The sequence below is a fragment of the Aquarana catesbeiana genome, linkage group LG03 (genome assembly GCF_042186555.1).
Source record: "Aquarana catesbeiana isolate 2022-GZ linkage group LG03, ASM4218655v1, whole genome shotgun sequence".
Classification (NCBI taxonomy): Eukaryota; Metazoa; Chordata; class Amphibia; order Anura; family Ranidae; genus Aquarana; species Aquarana catesbeiana.
This window is the reverse complement of record NC_133326.1, coordinates 639,836,171-639,857,187: the sequence shown is the minus strand read 5'-3', so window position 1 is coordinate 639,857,187 and position 21,017 is coordinate 639,836,171.

Below are 21,017 nucleotides of genomic sequence, written 5' to 3'. Positions count from 1 at the left end.
TGTAGTACAGTCAGTGTTCTATACCCCCTAGTGAGAATGTTAAATCCCCCCTCCTGATATCTGCTTGCTACTGATGCCTTTTGATTAAATAACAAAATCCTGTCCCTCTGCTCTTGGGAAAGTGTCATAGCTAAATCTCTCTCCCATGCCTGGAGGAAAGTAAGTTCTTGTGGTGCTTCTAGTCCAGTTAGTGTGGTATAGAAATGGGACAGCGGGTGTCTCATTGACTCCCCCTTCAAGCATGTCTCTTCAAACCCAGTCAGTGCCCTCACTTCTGCATATGTGTTAGACCGAATAAAGGCATCTAGTTGCATCATCCTAATAAAATCTAATTCAGGCATTATCTCCCATTCGATCTCTCTTTTTGTCATTTAACGGTTATCCACTAAAAAATGAATGATCCTGCTGATACCTCTACGTCGTATTGCTCCAAACCTAGGGTCCGTCAGTCCCAGATGGAACGCCGGCGTACCCAGGGTCAGAATCAACGGGCTAGGGTGTATTGAGATAGGCGTTTTTTTTTAAATATTTTTTTAGTCGTTCGCAAAGTAGCGCCCATCGTTGGATGTTTTTTAACTTTCAATGGCACCTCAGCTTCTGGTATCCATACCAGACCTTCCAATGGAATGTCTATCATTGCCTGTTCCATTTTTACCCAAGGTTTCTTACTTTTAAGCCTGCACTACTCCATTACTCTAGCTAAATGTGAAGCTTCCTGATATTTTAATTTATTTTCAGGTACTTATATAGTGCTGTCAATTTACGCAGCGCTGTACATATACATTGTACATTCACATCAGTCCCTACCCTCAAGGAGCTTACAATCTAAGGTCCCTAACTCACATTTATATATACTAGGGACAATTTAGACAGGATCTAAGTAACCTACCAGCATGTCTTTGGAGTGTGGGAGGAAACCGGAGTACCCGGTTATCTTATCTTATTGGGTCCGGAAACCCTTTCCCCCCTTTTCCTTTAGGAAGTGATAATATAGTTCTGCGTACTCTTACTGGCTTCCCGGACCAAATAAACCTCAAAAATCTTGATCTGAGATCTCTTAGAAAGCTTGGGGGGATCTTAATTGGCAGGGTCTGTATTAGATACAAAAGTCATTCATCTTAATGATAGTTGTTCTCCCGAACCATGCAAAAGTTTCTTTATCCCATCTCAAGAAATCAAGTTTGATCTGTCTTGAAATTGGTGCATAATTAAGCTAGAATAGCCTATTTAAATTCTTCAATATTTTAGTCCCTAAATATCTTATATGAGAATCAGTCAATCTGAAATCAAATTGTGTATTTATCAAATGTAGAAGGGGCGTATTTATTTCTATCCCCATTGCATCCGATTTCCCGTAGTTTACTTTAAAATTAGATGTTTCCCCATATTCACGTAACTCCGACAGTAGGGACGGACGGGATATAACTGGGGAGGCTATAAAGAAAATTAAATCGTCAGCATATGCCGCAAGTTTCTGTTCTTTTCCCTTTGTTTTTATCCCCTCAATATTCAAATACGCACGTATTTTTCTTAAAAAAGGTTCTATTGTCAGGATGAAAATCATAGGTGAAAGTGGGCATCCCTGTCGTGTTCCGTTTTGAATGGAAAAAAGCTCAGAGATTCTATCACCTATCTTTACCCTAGCGCTTGGTGTTGAGTATAGATTGGAGAACCAGCTCAGCATCCCATCTCCTAGGCCTATGTGCTGTAATACTGTTTTTAGAAAAATCCAATCTACCATGTCAAAGGCTTTTTCCGCATCAGTGGAAACTACCACCAATGGTTTCTGCTGCCTTTGTGCAAGGTAGATCGTATTCACCACCCGCTGTGTATTCTCTCTTTCCTCTCTCCCATGAGTGAATCCTACCTGGTCTGGATGTATTAGGCCCGGGATATGATCTACTAATCTCATGGCTAAAATCACAGTGCAGAGATCTCACCAGTTGAGTGTCAAGAGATATAAAAAACTGGTGGATTTCAATCATTCTCTACTAATTATAATATATGAATTTTGGTGGACTTACTATTTAAACTGATTTCTTCCTCACATTGAATCTCATATCGTAGCAAAGGCCCAGTAGAAATGATACAAGAAATGTTTCACATTGTCTGATAAATTGGTTGTGGTGTGAGACAATTTAGTACAGTTGGCAGGAAGATGCAGCAGTACAGTTTTTTTATATGAGCTTTGCATCTGTACAATTATGGGTGTGTCGCTCTAGATTGGACCGTGATTACTGCAAATGAGAGATGAAATCAAAATTTTCTCAGGAATGTTAGAAAGTTAGCATTCCCATGTATCAGGATGTCAAATGGTATCACTGTGATGTAACCTTTTACAGCACAGAGCAGCCTTTTTTGCTATTCTGGGCATTGCTGACACGAAACTATTCCTAACAATGACTTTTTTTAAATTCCGCTACGGATATAAATGTCATTTTCTATATAATTATTTAGTGGAAAAACTTTATAATTCCATTTTATGTTCTGCATAGCTCCCACAACCTCTTACCCCTTTTCCTGCCTCTAATGACAAAATTGTATGTGTAACCCAAAGACACCCATGGGCACAGCTATTTCAGACAGCATTACATAATCACTTTGTATAGAGTTACATATTCTTAAAGAAAACCTCTTCTGAGAAAAAAAAAAAACAGGTGTCATTTGTAGGTTGCTTCTGATAATGCTGGTTGCCTGGCTGCCTCTGGCTTTATTTTTCAATGGTCAAATACAAATGTGCAGCCAGTGAAGTCCTCCTGAAGTCCTCCTGATCCGCATTTTTGCTCCATGTCAGAAACTTGGAAACTACTACATATACAGTGGGGGAAATAAGTATTTGATCCCCTGCAGATTTTGTAAGTTTGCCCACGCACAAAGAAATGAAGAGTCTATAATTTTTATCATAGGTTGTATTTTAAATGATAGAGACATAATATCAACCAAAAATACAGAAAAAAACATATACAACAAATGCTATAAATTAAGTTGCAGTTCAGTGAGTAAAATAAGTATTTGATTCCCAAGCAAAACATGACTTAGTACTTGGTGGAGAAACCCTTCTTGGCAAGCACACTCTTTTTTGCATATCTTCTCTAAATCTTTAAGGTTTCTTGGCTGTTGCGTGTGTAGCGCTGGTAGATTTTTTGACTTACCCCTTATATGTAAATTTAGTGGGTCATCTGTTCTGTACATAGTTCAGATTTAATCTATTGTTAAATTAGCCTCTGTTCCAGCTTTGGCTGTGTTGCGTGCAGTTCCACATTGTTGCCTGTGGGTGTCGTTGTCACCATAGGTCGGTGTTGGAAAGCAACAAGCTGAAGTATATGAGTGCTCTTCTTTCCCGGAGACAACTGGTGGTCCTCTGTGATGCATTCTGGGAAGGAGTATTTATGGGACAGACGCCATTTTTCTTGGTCTTTTTCTTTCCACCTGCTGGCCCTCCTGGCCGACAGGTATGTGTTGGAGTCTTACCTCGTGGTCCTCCGGGCCGGAGGACTGCGTTGCTGCAGCGTGTGGGTGGGCCCAGAAGTCCATCTGGGGCCTACTACTACTAATGCAGAGATGGTCCTGTGCTGTCTGTCCTGCAGGAAGAAGCCGGACAATTGAGAAGAATCCAGGGGAGGACCCGTCTTGGAAGGATCATGCGGAGCGCTGGTCTGGAGAGGGGCCTGGTGACTCAATTGGAGGATGCATCTTAAGTCAATCTACCGCACAAGTACTGCCGGGTCGGCTTAAATGTTCTGGTACTGTGTTTGCTGTTCATCTAAAACTACTACATCCTGTGGCAGAGGATCGTACAGTTTTGTTCTACTTAAGTCTGTGGCAGAGACTTTTTGTTCGTGCTGCGTACTGGCTGCTAGGTTAGTGAGAGAGACCTATCCAGGCGGGAAAAGATTTAATCCGGAACTGAAGATACATTCATCCCTGAGATTTCAATTCCTCAGTGATACACCAAGAAAGGGTATTTTAACTTCCCTGCAACTCTTCTTCTACCTCTTTCCTGCTACTTCTTCCAGTTATCTCCCATTAAACTATTGGAAAAGTACTAAAGTGACTGGTGCCTACATTGTCAGATAATAAGCTCAACGTGAACTCTAAGTCTGGTATTGGTGAAACTACAGGTAAAAAGGTGACGGTAACAGCCCGCTTTAAATCAGCAGCTCCACCGTGAGTTAGTGCTGCACGTGGAAACTTAAAGTTTCAGCTACCTCCATACATTTTTTATAGGATTAAGGTCTGGAGACTGGCTTGGCCACTACGTGACCTTAATGTGCGCCTTCTTGAGCCACTCCCTTGGTGCCTTGGTGCTATATTTTGGGTCATTGTCATGCTGGAATACCCATCCACGACCCATCTTCAGTGTTCTGGCAAAGGGAAAGAAGGTTCTCATTCAATATTTTACAATACATAGCCCCGTCCATTGACTCCTTAATGCAGCAAAGTTGGCCGGTACCTTTAGCAGAGAAACAGCCCCAAAGCATCATGTTTCCAGTCAGTGGCGGAATTATAGGGGTCGCTGAGATCGCCATGGCGACCGGGCCCCTTGCTGCAGGGGGCCCTTGAGGGCCCCCTGTACTCTCAGATAGGAGGAACGGCAGGGGCGGCTGAGACGAGCTCGTCAGCTGAACTGTAATCTGCACTGACTGTGCAGGGAGCCCATCAAAGTGAAAGTACAGTGCTGTGCTCTTTGTCTCCCCCTATAGTGCAGTACCCGGCAGGAAGAGCTAAGGTAAAAGTCTGACTTTTTTTATAAGACTATCTATATACTGTATGTGTGTTTATATGTATGTATGTGTGTGTGCATGTATGTATGTATATGTATGTGAGTGTGCATGTATGTATGTGAGTGTGTATGTATGTATATGAGTGTGCATGTATGTATGTATGTATATGAGTGTGCATGTATGTATGTATGTATATGAGTGTGCATGTATGTATGTATGTGAGTGTGCATGTATGTACGTATGTGAGTGTGCATGTATGTATGTATGTACCGTATTTATCGGCGTATAACACGCACTTTTTTCCCCTAAAATCAGGGGAAAATCGCGGGTGCGTGTTATACGCCGATCCCCTGCGATCCTGACCTGTCAGAATTAAAAAATCGCTGACCGCGATTTGAAAATGGCGCCGCCGGCGCCGAAATACACAGTGCCGGTCCTCGGCTCTTCTCGGCGGCTTTCGGTTTCACTCGAGCGCCGCCCGAACCTAGCCGAGTATACTCGGCTAGTTTCGGATAGCTCCGCTCACCGTCCGAGTGGAACCGAAAGTAAATGAGAGCCGCCGAGAAGAGCCGAGGACCGGCTCTGTGTATTTCGGCGCCGGCGGCGCCATTTTCAAATCGCGGTCGGCGATTTTGAAGCTCACAGGCTTCAGCAAGGCTGGACTGGGGCAAGGCTGGACAGGGGCAAGGCTGGACTGGACACTGGGGAAGGCTGCACTGACATGGCTGCACTGACATGGCTGCACTGACATGGCTGCACTAGCATGGCTGCACTAGCAAGGCTGCACTGACATGGCTGCACTGACATGGCTGCACTGACAAGGCTGCACTGGGCAAGGCTGGACTGGGGCAAGGCTGCACTGAGAAGGCTGCAATGATGGGCATTTAAATGTAAGTTTTTTTCCCTTCAACTTCCCTCCTAAAAGTTTTTTTTCCTTAAAATTCCCTCCTAAATTGAGGTGCGTGTTATACGCCGGTGCGTGTTATACGCCGATAAATATGGTATGTATGTGAGTGTGCATGTGTTTATCAGTGGCGGTGCGTCCATAAGGGCACACAGGCGCCGTCCCCTCTCTTCAGCCACCCCCTCCCTCTATGACCAATGGATAGATTCATGTATAGCATGAATCTATCCATTGCCACCTCTGCCACCCCCATATTTAGGTGTCCGGCCCCTTTTCGGGCACCAGGTGCCTGAATTACAGCGGCGGGGGATGTTTTTGAAGCACCTGATTAGAGCCATAGGCTCTAATAGGCTTCAAAATAGGTGAACTGCGAGTGCCATGCTTGGCGCTCACAGTCCACCCAAGTGTGTTAGAAAAACAAATTAATATTCACTTTCCTAACATTGAACCCCCTCTCCACCAATCAGGTGTGTGGGTCTGTTACCCATCACCTGATTGGCTGAAACAATAGGCGCGGCTATTGGACGCCTATCAGGAGGAGAGGACGAGAGATGAGGACGGCATGAGACGCTTGGAGGACCCTGCTCGTGGCCGTCACCTGCTGCCCCACCAAGACAGGGTAAGTGCCGGGCGGGGGGGGGATTCATAGTGGCAGCAATCAATGGCACAGTTTGATGGCACACTGGCAGCATTTAATGGGCACGCTGGCATTTAGTGGGCACAGTGGCAGCATTCAATGGCACAGTTGCAGCATTCGATGGCACACTAGCAGCATTTGATAGGCACACTGGCAGCATTTGATGGGCACACTGGCAGCATTTAATAGGCACAGTAGCGTCATTTGATTGTTCATAGTACCAGCAAAAAAATGCTGTTCCTCCGAAAAGCGATCCATGCTAAGATCGCTTCTCAGAGGCATTTGACAGCCAGTAAAGAGGCAATATGTTGCCTACTGACCGCCTGTTTTAACCCCTTAAATGCATCATCACTATGCTGCAACTGCATGCAATGCAAACATGTGGCAGGGTGGTTGCAGTGCAGCCCCATTCACCTAGGGGTATACTTCAAGGGTGGCCTGACTGGAAAAAGATTGAGAAACAGCGACATAGAGGAACCCATCTCTCCATTTTCCTCCTGCAGCCGCTGAATGCCTGTGGGAGGGACAGGAGGAGAAGCAGGGGGAAATGGAGAAATCGGTTCCTTTATATGCAGCCACACACTTGTGACTGGGCCTTGGTGTTCCGACATCGGGCTTGGAGGAAAGGGCCTGTCCGGGGGTCAAGGGGGCCCTCCATGGTTTCTTGCATTGGGGCCCTGAAGGTTCTAGTTACGCCACTGTTTCCAGTCCTTCATGCTGGACTGTAGGGATGGTGTTCTTAGGCTCATAGTCAGCATTTTTCTTCCTCCAAACACGGCGAGTCGAGTTAATGCCAAAGACCTCATCTGACCACTGAACTTTCTCCCAATCCTTATCTGAATCATTTAGATGTTCATTGGCATGACTTTACATGCCAATGAAGGGACTCTCTGTGTTTGGAGGAAGAAAAATGCTGATTATGACCCCAAGAACACCATCCATACAGTCAAGAACGGAGGTAGAAACATTATGCTTTGGGGCTGTTTCTCTGCTAAAGGTACAGACTGACTTTGCCGCATTGAGGGGTCAATGGCCATGTATTATAAAATATTGAATGAGAAGCTTCTTCCCTCAGCCAGAACACTGAAGATGGGTTGTGGATGGGTCTTCCAGCATGACAATGACCCAAAATATAGCGCCAAGGCAACAAAGGAGTGGCTCAAGAAGAAGCACATTAAGATCATGGAGTGGCCTAGCCATTCTCCAGACCTTAATCCCATAGAAAATTTATGGAAGGAGCTGAAACTTCGAGTTGCCAAGCGACAGCCCAGAAACCTTAATGATTTAGAGAAAATCTGTAAAGAAGAGTGGACCAAAAACCAGCAAACCTGGTCAACAACTACAAGAAACGTCTTACCTCTTTGCTTGCCAATAAGGGTTTCTCCACCAAGTTCTCAAGTCATGTTTTGCTTGGGGATCAAATACTTATTTCACTCACTAAACTGAAACTTAATTTATAGTGTTTGTGTTTTTTTCTGGATTTTTGGTTGCTATTCTGCCTCTATAATTTAAAATACACCTATGATACAAATTATAGACCCTCCATTTCTTTGTATGTGGGCAAACTTACAAAGTCTGCAGGGGATCAAATCTTTATTTCCCCCACTGTAGCAACGTCTTAATTTTCCATGTTTTTTCATTGTTTCTGTTAACCATCTCAATACTGGGCATTTTCACCCCCTTCCTGCCCAAGCCATTTTTCAGCTTTCAGCGCTGTCACAATTTGAATGACAATTGCGCGGTCATACAACGCTGTACCCAAATGAAATTTTTATTATTTTTTCCCCACAAATAGAGCTTTCTTTTGGTGGTATTTGATCACCTCTGCGGTTTTTATTTTTTGCGCTATAAACAAAAGAAGAGGGACAAGTTTGAAAAAAACACAATATTTTTTACTTTTTGCTATAATAAATATATATATATATTTTTTTCAAACAAAATTTTTCCTCAGTTTAGACCGATATGTATTCTTCTACATATTTTTGGTAAAAAAAATCGCAATAAGCGTATATTGATTGGTTTGCGCAAAAGTTATAGCGTCTACAAAATAGGGGATAGATTTAAAGCATTTTTATTATTTTATTTTTTTTTACTAGTAATGGCGGTGATCTGCGATATTGTGACAGCGATACATCGGACACTTTTGACACATTTTTGGGACCATTCACATTTATACAGCGATCCGTGCTATAAAAATGCATTGATTACTGTATAAATGTGACTGGCAGGGAAGGGGTTAACACTAGGGGGTGATTGAGGGGTTAACTGTGTTCCAAGGGAATGTTTCTAACTGAAGGGGGAGGGGACTCACAAGGGGAGGAGACCGATCAGTGTGGCTCTATACTGACATCGGTTGCCCAGTGACACAGTGGGCACGCGCGATTGCCGCCGGCGGCGCGCGCGCGCCCCCTGGTGGGTAGGGGACGCGAGTGCGTCATATGGCGCCCTCCCAGAACGAGAGCCACGCTGCCTGGCCGTCATATGACAGCCAGCGGGCGGCAAGTGGTTAAAGAAACCCTCTCATTGCCTAAATTAAAACTAAAATGAAAAAGCTGCATGGAAAGTAAATCTTTTGACACCCACTTTTTCTGCTGCCTGCACTGGAACAACAATGAACATCAATGACCATGAATAAAGCGTTGGATGTAACAGATTCTTCCATAGGGGCTCGTTTAGACTTTACACACAACAAAAAATTTCCCAGCACACTTACCAGCTAGCCTGCAAAAAAAAATAAAAAAATCTAACAGTGTATGCAGTGGCGGCTGGTGGAATATATTTTTTTGGGGTGGGGGGCAGCGAACAACCCACACCACCCCCCGGTCGGTTGGTCACCAGTCCTGCACCTAGTCCCCATCTAGGTCGTGGGCAGCGCTTCCTCTGAACGCCGGCTTCGCCCTGTCTCCTCATCCTGGGCTTCACGGCAGGTCCCCCTGCATCTCCTCCCTCCTCCTCAGCGGCCAATAGGATCACTCTCCTCTCTGCCAATTGGGTGATGGGTCTCCCGCTTACTGATTGGCCAGGAGGAGAATCAGGGAGATAATAGTGAATATTAATTTGCTATTGTCACACAATTGGGTGGGCTTGGGGCACAGTGCTCTGCGCCCCAAGCCCACCCTTTTTTTAAATCAATTAGAGCCTCAGGGTCTAATCATGTGCTTTTCAGAAGAAAAAAAACCCAATTGGAACCCATGTGCATATAGATTAGGGGCCGGGCGTATGGATTAGGGGGCGGTGCACCTGCTCCCAATATGGATGAGCCCCCACTGAGTGTATATCAAAGACATAAGGTTTAGTTGCACACATTTGCAAATATATGTGAAAGCCACGATGCCTTGTCAAGGCTCCTCTGCATACTGTGGTCCTGTGGCCCGTACACACAATCAGAAAATCGTCCGAAAAATTCAAAGTGTTCGTATGATAATCTGATCATTGGTACACAGCTTTCGAGAGCCAATCACGACAGTAATCCGATATTATACGATGGGACAAGCACGAAAATTTTCCTCATATGATACCAGATCGTACAATTTTCATTCAATCAGTACAGTTGTCGTTCGAAAATACAATACAAATACACTACAACTCATTATACCACTTCCGAATTATTCTGTCGTACGAGAATTTTCGTCACTTTAGTAAACTCTTGAATTTCAATATGAGACTAGCATGCACAAAAACATGCTAGTCTTGTTTTATTTTTGTTTAAAAATAACGAACATGTTATACTTATCTGCCCTGTGCAGTGGTTTTGCAAAGTGCAGCCCCGATCTTCCTCTTCTCAGGTCCCTCCTGCCGAGTGCTGCCACAGCAAGCAGCTTGCTATTGGGGCACCTGAGCCGAGCTTCTTTGACACGGAGCCATGGTTCAGTTCTGCCTCCTCTCTCTCCTCATTGGCTTACTGACTTTGATTAAAAGGAGTGGGAGCCGTTGGCACCCTCTGCTGTCTCAGCCAATGAGGAGGGAGACAGCTGATGCTCTTGTGCAACATCACTGGATCGAAATGGGGCTCAGGTAAGTATTAGGGGAGCTAAGGGGGGCTGCTTAGAATGCTTTAAGATAAAAAAAACCTTCTGCCTTTAGAACCATTTAAAGGGCAGGTTTGCCTGGAGGGGGCCCACTCCCTAAAGGTGCAGGGACATATTGGATGCCCAGCAAAAGCACAATGGCATCTGAAAGCATCTCATGCATCCCCACACTCGTTTAGACTCACAGTCGGGGGCAGTAAAAAACATGTTTTTGAGTTACATTTTCAGCACCCCATAACCCTCCCTTAAAGTGGAGTTCCACCCAAAAGTGGAACTTCCACTCATCAGATTCCTCCCCCCCTCTGGTGACACAGTTGGCACCTTTCAGGGGGGAGGGGGGTACAGATACCTGTATATTACAGGTATCTGTACCCACTTCCGGCATAGATAGCCGCAGAATCTGCGGTTATTTACGCCACTTCCTGCTCCCTCCCCGCTGCCTGCTGGGAAACACACGGGTCCCAGAGGCAGCAGGGACCATCCGTATTGCGCTGCGCGACTCGCGCATGCGCAGTAGGGAACCGGGAAGTGAAGCCGCACGGCTTCACTTCCTGATTCCCTTACCGAAGATGGAGGCGGCAGCACCCGAGGACATCGCGGGCGCCCTGGACAGGTAAGTGTCCATGTTTTAAAAGTCAGCAGCTGCAGTATTTGTAGCTGCTGACTTTTTAAAAAAAAATTTTTCGGCGGCGCTCCGCTTTAAGCTGCAAAGACAGTGAATAGGGGTGTTCACAGGCCATGGTTACAATGCTTTACTTAGTGTTGACAATAATAAATGATTTCCTGTCGCATTCGTCTGGCAGTACTACAACTGAATGTAACCCATTCAAGCGAATGGTGACACACCGTAACTGCGTGTAATACACTCAGCTGCAGTGAATTGGTGAGGCATTTACAGAGTTAAAACAGGCGGTGAGGTGGCATGATAATGCCTCCTTACCACCTGTAAAATGCCACTGTAAAGTGATCTAAGCATGGAACGCTTTCCAGAAGCGTGGCGGTTTAGACGCAGGGTTGGACATCTGCAGTAGAGGCAAAAAGACAGGTGTGTAATGTAGCAAGGTCCCAGGCCTCCTCCAGTCTAATGAGAACCTTCAGAGCCAAGAACTGCTGACATCCTTCTGTATACGGTGGATTGCAAAGCATAGTGGGTGTAGTATAGGGTATATTAATTGGGCGCCAGACACTTTTTGAATGCAAAGAGATTTTATCGTCTCTTAAACAGAACTTTGGAAGAGGGGGTTAGGGCCAGGACACCCTTAAGTAGTTGCAATGTTAATTGGCAGACTCCGAGACTCTACAGGTAGACAGCCATGCAGGGAAAGGCATCCAGCAAGACGCCACATCTGCATGTGTAGGAATGCTGTCTCCTGTGGCAACAGTCTTGAACGGTACCTAACGCAAAGTGTAACAGTTCCTTCACATCCACTACAATCACTTCTTGTAGTTCTTCAGCCCACTGAGCTCCCAGTCTCTCTCACACTAAACTAGATGATTCACTGCCACTGAAGCTCCTCCCATCTTCATTGTAGTATCTTCCTTCACCCCCGCTTCTCTGCTTGGTCCCTAGCTTGGCACTCAAAATACTTCTCAAGCTTCACCCCACTGGCCTGCTCGGTCCCTGGCTTGACACACAAGGCTGCTCTGCAGGCTTCGTCTCCCCTGGCTGGGTCCCTGGCTTGATACCCGCTGAAGTCTCCCTATTCTTCACCGTCCCCAGTTGGTAAGAATACTGCTCCGGTACTTGCTTCAGCTACTCACTGTGGTCCCTGGTAATAAGGTGGTTGGTCCCTTAGTGGCGACAGCTTCCCCTCTAACTCCGACCACGTCAGGTTCTCCGGCCGGCAGAACCATCACTTCTGGTTGGACTGCAATCCCAACCCTGAGCTGCTCTCTTGCTTCTGGATAGGCCCTCAGACAGCCTAGCAGCCAGATGTGCCCGGGATAGGCCCCATCTCCAGCCTAGCAGCTCGGGCAATACAACTCACATCCACCCAGTCGCCCAGGTTGCACAGAACCCCGATTACCTGACTCCACCCAAATATATAGGTTCTCCCAGCCAGCCAAGGGATTCAAGAAAAACCCTGCCCATTGGCTGAGATACCCCATATACTCCAATTCTGTCCTTGTTTTGCCCTTGTCTTATCTAATGCCACCAGGTACCCGGTCACCCAGAGCCAAAAGAGAGAAGTGCAGCAATTCCAGACTTAGGGTGAAATCAACTGATCCTCAACAATTAGCCAAGGCAGGTAAATTTAGGATCAACCCTGCCTAAACATCAGGGTGCTACATCAATAAAAAGCCTTCTTTCCCATGCTGTTTATTTTAATTTTAGTTAAGTTGTGACAGGGCCTCTTTAAAGCCCAACTAAACATTCAGTTTAAGTCAGTTAAATACATTCCAAGTGCATTAAAACAAAAAGTTTCATAGTTTATTTTCTGTGAAAAGCAGCCACAGCCCGAGTAGAAAAGTCTTCCCCCTGCCAGCATGCTTCAGAGAAGTATCCTTGTGCTCTGCATGGAAGGACTTTTCTACTAAGGCCCCTTTCACACTTGTGCGACTTGTCCTGCGACTTGGGACTGCAAAGTCGCATGACAAGTCGTACCCCATGATTTCCAATGAGTGCCATTTATATCTGTGCAACTTCAAGTCGCACTGACTTCAAAGTAGTCCCTGTACTACTTTGGTCTGACTTTGATGCTTGAGGTTCATAGACCTCGAGTTTACACAGGCATTCTTTGAAATCGCCGCAAAATCGCACAGATTTTAAGTCGCGGCAGTGTGAAAGGGGCCTAAGACTGTCACTGCTTTATAAAGAAAAGCAACTGTAAGGTTTCATTCACATGGTAAAATGTGTGAGTATGGCAAGAATCTAGCGAATTCCTGTGGCTGGATGTACAGGTGGATGAGGAATGTTGCGACTGTTCCAGATGTGCAAAGCTATGACAAACTGGAAGTGGCTGCAGTTGTCTGTTGGTGTTCAGAAGAAGTAATCATACCTGCGGTTAGGGACAGATGATCGCCCCTGGACAGAAACAACTTGCATCCAGAAGCGGTCATCTGTACCTGACTACAGGTAGTCACTCCACATGTGATTACACCTGAGCACCGGTGGACAGTTGCATCTGCTGTCAGCCTGTCATTGCTTTGTACAGCCAGCTGAATAAATCTGATGAATCTGCTGCACCTCCCTCATTTTTGCCATGTAAATGAGGCTTAAGACTTTGTTTTAATGCACCTAAAAAGTATGTAGTGGATTTAAATTGAAAGTTGGGATTTAAATTATAAAATGGTATATTAGAAATTTGGTTGCAATAAGAAATACTCTATATAAATAAATAAATAATGACAAGAGGCAGTTTTTGACAATTCCTTTATTAAAAACAAAACAAAAACAATGCCCCCCCCCCCCCCCCCCCATGTAGATTCATCGTCAATCACGACACCGCTGGACCTGAAAAAAGAGAAAAGAATGCAGCGACGTCACAAAGGGGTGGGGCCACCAGGTGATGTCACCAGGTGGCCCTGCCCCTTATCTATTTAAGAACTGTCACTCAGTGGAGCAGATATTCAGCGGTCAGCGTTCCTCATGGGCGGAGCTTTTTTTGGGGTCTGGAGGGCCTCGTGATTGACGATGGATCTACATCGAGGGACATTGTTTTTTAATTTTTTTTGAATAAAGGAATTATCAAAAACTGTGTTTGTGGGTTTTTTTTACAACGTACCCCATACTCATTCACATGAGGAGTGGGATCCAGAAGATTCCGATAAGCCCCCTGCCAGCAAACCCCCACAACCACTGCCCGGGGTTGTTAGGAAAAGGCCCTTGTCCCCATCAACATAGGGACAAGATGCTTTGGAGCATTCTGAGCCACCCAGTGATCCAAAGTTGAGGGCATGTAGCCAGGTATTGTTCATGAGGGGGCGCTCGCTTGTCACCCCCTTCCCTGACCTGCCTGGCTGCATGCACTGATAAGGGTCTTGTATGGATTTTGGGGGACCCCGCAATGTTTTTTTTTTCTTTTTTTGGCGTGGGGTATCCCTTAAATCCATATCAGAACCAAAGTGCCTGGTATGGACTGGGGGGGGGGGGGGGGGGACATCCTGTTTTTCTTTTTTTTCTACATTTCTTTTTTTTTTTTTTTGCCTGCAATTAATTGCCGGCAATTATTAATTATGTAACCTCAGATGTGGAGCAGAGCTTCTAATGTGAAGTTAATTTCATCAAGGCGGCTGCGTGCATTGTCCCAGGCTCAGGTCTCCCATTGCATTCCCATTCGAGATACTGCAAACTTTTAAAGTGTGGCACATCTTAATAGTTTGAGAACCATATCGACCATCCTTTTTCCCAAAATTGTACCTGTTTTTTTTCTATATTTTTTTTTTATGTTACACTCTATGAATTAATTATTTTTTCCTCACAATCAGATGAGAAAAAAAAGTCATTCAAAGGTAATTAAAATGTTCATGTACGCTGGAAGAAAATCCTTTTTTTTTGTAACTCTGCCTAGTAGCCTTTGGGCTTTTGGCATGAAAATACTTTGGCTTGACAAGTGCTCCAGGTAGTCATAAGGTGAGGAGTGAAAGGCATACCTGAGATTTTCACCCCCACAGCAAAAAGACCTTTGTTCATTTACATTTTTTACATTTTTTTCTTGAATGTATTTTTGTATGACCTAATTATTACTTTGAGTTTGCACTCTTCCTTGTGCAGCAATAAAGTCCCAACAACATGTCATGGGTAAGCCCAAGCCTCAATGTCACCCCAACTGCTGATAATGCAGCTACCGGGTAACAGCCGGTGACACCAGGTAAAAAATGGCCTAATTTTCCTTGCTTTAGGTGTCACTAATGGAACACAAAGTCATGTGTTTGTGAGAATCCAGTTCTTACATACTGAGGTGCACCTTTAATTTAACGTTCAGTTATTTGATAAAGTGAAAAGGAAATATTTGAAATACTTATGGCTAATGTGCATGTCATGAAACTCTGGATAAAATCAAGCACAGTTTGCTTGTAGGTGCTTTCAAATAAAATATGATCAAATTATATTTTCTCATTAAATGGTCTATATTTACATTTTTGAGGGTTACAAGCACTGTATGAATACAAAGGTAAGGGTAAGTCCTGATACGGTTTAAGTGTGTTCAGCACTTTTTAGTTTACAGATCACAAAAACGACCTCAGTTGCTCTATATTATATACTATTACCTTTGAGTGCTGTCACCTCTTGTATTGTTTGATAACTGTACTTTCAACAGTGACTAATGCCTAGTACACATGATGAGAAAATTGATTGAAAAAAATCTGATCATTAGTACACAGCTTTCGAAAAACGATCATGGCAGTTTATGCAAAAAAATCCGAAGGAACGAGCACGAAAATTGTTCTCGTAACATAACAGAACTAACGATTTTGTTTAATTAGTACAGTATTTGCCTGTAAAAAATTGAGTGACCAAGACCACGCATGCGCAGAAGCGAAAGAATACATTAAAATACTATACAATACAATACATTCCATCATCGAGAGAAGTTGTATTCTGTCCTATGAGATTTTGCGTAACTGTAACCTATTGGTTTTCAACATGAGACTCGCATGCACAAGAGATAAAAAACGGACAATCTTTCGTCTGACATTTTCACTGTGTGTAAAAGGCTTCGGTTTGGTTTAATTGAGTTTAGGACATGGCTATCAAAGATAGAACTTTATTTTTCAGAAGTTCAGGATAGTGTAGAGGTTGAAGTTGTGTGGTCAAGTACATAGGGGGTCAAAGAGCATTTCTCCGATTTTCAGTATGCTTCCTCAAGAGACTGTGGGAGGTTTATTATAAAAAATATAAGCATCTATTTCATGTAATCAGCTTCCTCCCCACAAAGGAAGGGGGCTGTATGGGATTGTGGAGGATCATGCATACTTGAGGTCTTCTCCCAATCTCAATTTTATTGACTCAATGTGCTTCCAGTGATTCTGACCCCTGTGCACTCCAGTGTCCTCGGAACTCCTGACTCTTGTGACTTCAGTGTTCCCTGCACACCTGCAATCTCAAAGTCTCCAGAGTTTCTGCACTCCTGTGCCTTTAATTACTCTTGTGCTCCTATGCCTCCAGAGACCCTTGTACTTCTATGCCGCCAGTGACACCTTCACTTCTGTGTTTCTAGCATTATCTGTGACCCCTGTGTGCTCCAGTAACCCCAGATTTCCTGTGCTTCTATTGAATGTTATCCTTTATGCACTTCTGTGACCCCAGTGCCTCCTCTGCACCTGCACTCTTAAGCATCTGGAAACTCTGAGACCCCAGTGACCTCTTTGTTGCCAGCTATCTCTGCAACCCCGCGGTCTACAGTGCTCCTCTGTGGTTAGTGATTTCAGAGCATCCTGTGTCACCCTGTTACCCAGATCTTCTCTCACCCAGAAAAACCTAAGCATCCTGTATCACCTTGTTACCCCAGAGCATCTTGTATCACCCAGGGACCCCAGTGCATCCTGAGTCTTCCAGTGATCCCAGAGTATCCTGAGTCTCCCAGTGATCCCAGAGTATTCTGAGTCTCCCAGTGATCCCAGAGTATCCTGAGTCTCCCAATGATCCCAGAGTATCCTGAGTTTCCCAATGATCCCAGAGTATCCTGAGTCTCCCAGTGATCCCAGAATATCCTGAGTCTCCTAGTGATCCCAGAGTATCCTGAGTCTCCCAGTGATCCCAGAGTATCCTTAGTCTCCCAGTGATCCCAAAATATCCTGAGTCTCCTAGTGATCCCAGAGTATCCTGAGTCTCCCAGTGATCCCAGAGTATCCTGAGTCTCCCAGTGATCCCAGAGACACAGTGATCCCAGAGGCACAGTGATCCCAGAGCATCTTGTATCACCCAGTGACCCCATAGGAACCTGTGTCACCCAGTGACCCCAGAGCATCCTGTGTCACCCAGTGATCCCAGAGCATCCTGTATCACCCAGGGACCCCATATCATCCTGTGTCACCCAGGGACCCCAGAGCATCCTGTGTCACCCAGTAATCCCAGAGCATCCTGTATCACCCAGGGACCCCATATCATCCTGTGTCACCCAGGGACCCCAGAGCATCCTGTGTCACCCAGTAATCCCAGAGCATCCTGTATCACCCAGTTATGCTATAGCATCATGTGTCAACCAGTAACCCTACAGCATCCTGTGTCACTCAGTGATCCCAGAGCATCCTGTATCACTGAGTTAACCCAGAGCATCCTGTGTCACCCAGTGACCCCACAACATCCTGTGTCACTCAGTGATCCCAGAGAATCCCAGTGACCCAAGAACATCCTGTGTCTTCCCATTACCCCAGATTTTCCTCTGTCACACAAAAAACCCTGAGCATCCCGTGTCACTTCACTACCCCAGAGCATCTTGTGTCACCTCACTGCCCCAGAGCATCTTGTGTCACCTCACTACCAAAGAGCATCTGGTGTCACTCAGTGACACCTGAGCATCCTGTGTCACCTCACTACCCCAGAGCATCTGCAGTCACCTAGCAACTTCACAGCTCCCAGGTACTCCACATCATCTTGTCCAGCACTGTGAGCCCAGGGCTTTCTGTGTCACTCAGGGGGTTATTTACGAAAGGCAAATCCACTTCGCACTGCAAGTGCACTTGGAAGTGCAGTCGCTCTAAATCAAAGGGGTAGATCTTAAATGAGTGGAAGCTCTGCTGATTTTATCATCCAATCATGTGCAACCTAAAATGGTGTTTTTTATTTTCCTTGCATGTTCCCCTCAGATCTACAGCGACTTTACTTCCAAGTGCACTTGCAGTGCAAAGTGGATTTTCCTTTAGTAACTTACCCCCTCAGTGCCTTCTTTGCACTCTGAGCACCTCTGTGACACCTACATATTCACGCAAACCTCAGGTACACTCTAGTAATTCCTTAATCTCTCCTAATGGATACAGACCCCTGTCTGTGACAATGGTTAAGCATGGTACCTTAAACATTTCTACACTCTTGTACAAATTCCCATACAAGCCCTTGCCATGGTCATAATAATAATGTGGGTCCTGAGTGTCATAATCAGAATCTTAGCCCTGTGCAATAACACTACACAATAAAAAAGACAATATATACAATACTCTAATGATAAACATTAGTACAATATCCGCTCACACCCGGCTATAAGTGGTGAAATTCATATCCAAATTAAACAAAGTTTAACAAGCTGTAGCTTCTGTATCATGGAGTTACTAGCAGCCCACTGACAGACAGTTGCCCTGGCACCAGTGGAGTTAAGTAACTCTTCCCAAGAGGGCATAGGGCAGGGAAATTGTGAAAGAGAGCTGAACTTGGCTTGGTTTAAGTTTCTAACACATTCAACTTTTCGTCCCTTTGTCAGAAGCAGCGGGGGAGAGCTGTAATGGCTAGTGAGACAAAAGATGGGTCTGTCTATATTCTCCATCCAAACTGGGGTACCAAGGAGGGTGAAAAGGGTGTAATTTGGGTCTGTAAATGTCTACGAAACAATGGGACCTTGTCTTTTTCTGTCCAAGTAGGCCCACTGGAAAATTCTTCACCAGCACTTATGGAATAACTCTAGTCAGGTCTCGGCCTACGTTAGTTTACTTGAGAATGGCAGTCTCGAGTCTGCCTTCAAACAAACAGCGGATTATGTGCTGCTGCAGTGGAAATGTCATGGGGTTAGGGTGGCATCTTGATTTATAATGGAAGAAACTGTGGTAGAGCCAAGTGCCATGGTACAGTGCAAAACACTGAGGACTTTGACTTTTTCACTGCAATGAGAAGTCTGACTAGGCTGGGAAAAAATGAGTCAAAGTAATAGTGACATAACATTTTATTATTGTGGTACCTTATGTGAACCTTTTCAAGCTGTACTGGTTTATTTGCTTCATTATTTGTTGATGGCATGATACAGTATATGAAATATAACAGCTTAGCACGACAGGCAGTAATGTTGGTATTAATATATCACGTGCCATCAATATCAACACCCACAAATAACAGCATGGGGTGGACTCTCCCATAACTCCAGTAATCAGGTGAAATTGTCTGTATGTTGGCAGATAGGTGTTTATGTGCAACGTACCTTCCCTTAACAGGGACAGGCGGTTTATGCCCTGCCTTGGTGTATAGGGGGACATTTAATACAATGCATGTTAAAGTGGACCTTGAATCTTTGGCCAGGATTTATATCTTTGCATGATAGAGCTGAACTCCATCCAGGGGCGGACTGACCATTGAGCCACTCGGGCACTGCCCGAGGGCCCTGGGCCACTAGGGGGCTCCGTCAGGGTTGCCAGCCTCAGTAAAACCAGGGACAGTATGTATAAATCTGTGTTTTTTTTACATCTGTCCGTGTATACTGTGTGTACATGTATGTGTATACTGTGTGATTGTATACTGTGTGTGTGTATACTGTGTGGCCCCGTAATCTCTGATTGCCTGGGGGCCCCATAATCTCCTATTGCCCGGGGGCCCCATGAGTTATCAGTCCGCCCCTGACTCCATCCCTACCTTCAGGCTGGGTTTACATATAGTATATTACCAAAAGTATTGGGACACCTGCTTTTACACGCACATGAACTTTCATGGCATCCCAGTCTTAGTCCATAGGGTTCAATATTGAGTTGGCCCACCCTTTGCAGCTATAACAGCTTCAACTCTTCTGGGAAGGCTGTCCACAAGGTTTAGGAGTGTGTCTATGGGAATATTTGACCAGTCTTCCAGAAGTGCATTTGTGAGGTCAGGCACTGATGTTGGATGAGAAGGCCTGGCTCGCAGTCTTCGCTCTAATTCATCCCAAAGGTATTCTATCGGGTTGAGGCCAGGACTTTGTGCAAGCCAGTGAAGTTCCCCCACCCCAAACTCGCTCATGCATGTCTTTATGGACCTTGCTTTGTGCACTGGGGCGCACTTATGTTGGAACATCAACAAAAAAACTCCAGTATATATCACACGGTTTGTAGGCGCTATAACTTTCACACAGACCAATCAATTTACACTTATTGGGATTTTTTTTTTACCAAAGACATGCAGAATACATTTTCATCAAAATTCATTAAGAGATTTGATTTTTTTTCTATGGGATATGTTTTATAGCAGAAAGTAAAAAATATTGTTTTTTTTTTAAATTCTCAGTGTTTTTTCTTTTATATAATAAAAACTAAAAAAACACAGAGGTGATCAAATACCACCAAAAGAAAGCTCTATTTGTGTGAAAAAAATTATATACAGTATATTTTGTTTGGGTACAGCATTGCATGACTGCGCAATTGTCAGTTAAAGTAGTGCAGCAACGCATAGCAAAAAAAAAGGATGGTCACGAAGAGGGGTAAAACCTTCCGGAGGGCAAGTGGATATTTGGTAAAAAAAAAGCACCTGTGTTAGGCTAGATTCACACTAATGTGGCGCGGGATATGCAGCGATCCATGCGCCTTTCCCGCACCACATTCAAATTGCACTGCCCTTGTGTTTCGCAGTGGGTGTCAGTGCAATGTTAACGACACCCCAAATGCAGGTCGCAAACGCAGTGCTTTTGCTATCACCAGATGGCATGGTACAAAACCACCATGCGATACAGTTGCAGTGGTTTCAAAATTGCTGCATGCACATCTTTGGTGTAATGCGGGGCAATTTGAGCCATTTAAAATGAATGGGTTCAAATCGCAGCACACTGAATCGCATGTGAATTGAACAGGAATGCGATGTGCTTCCTGTGCGATTTACATGCGGTTCATAGTGTGAA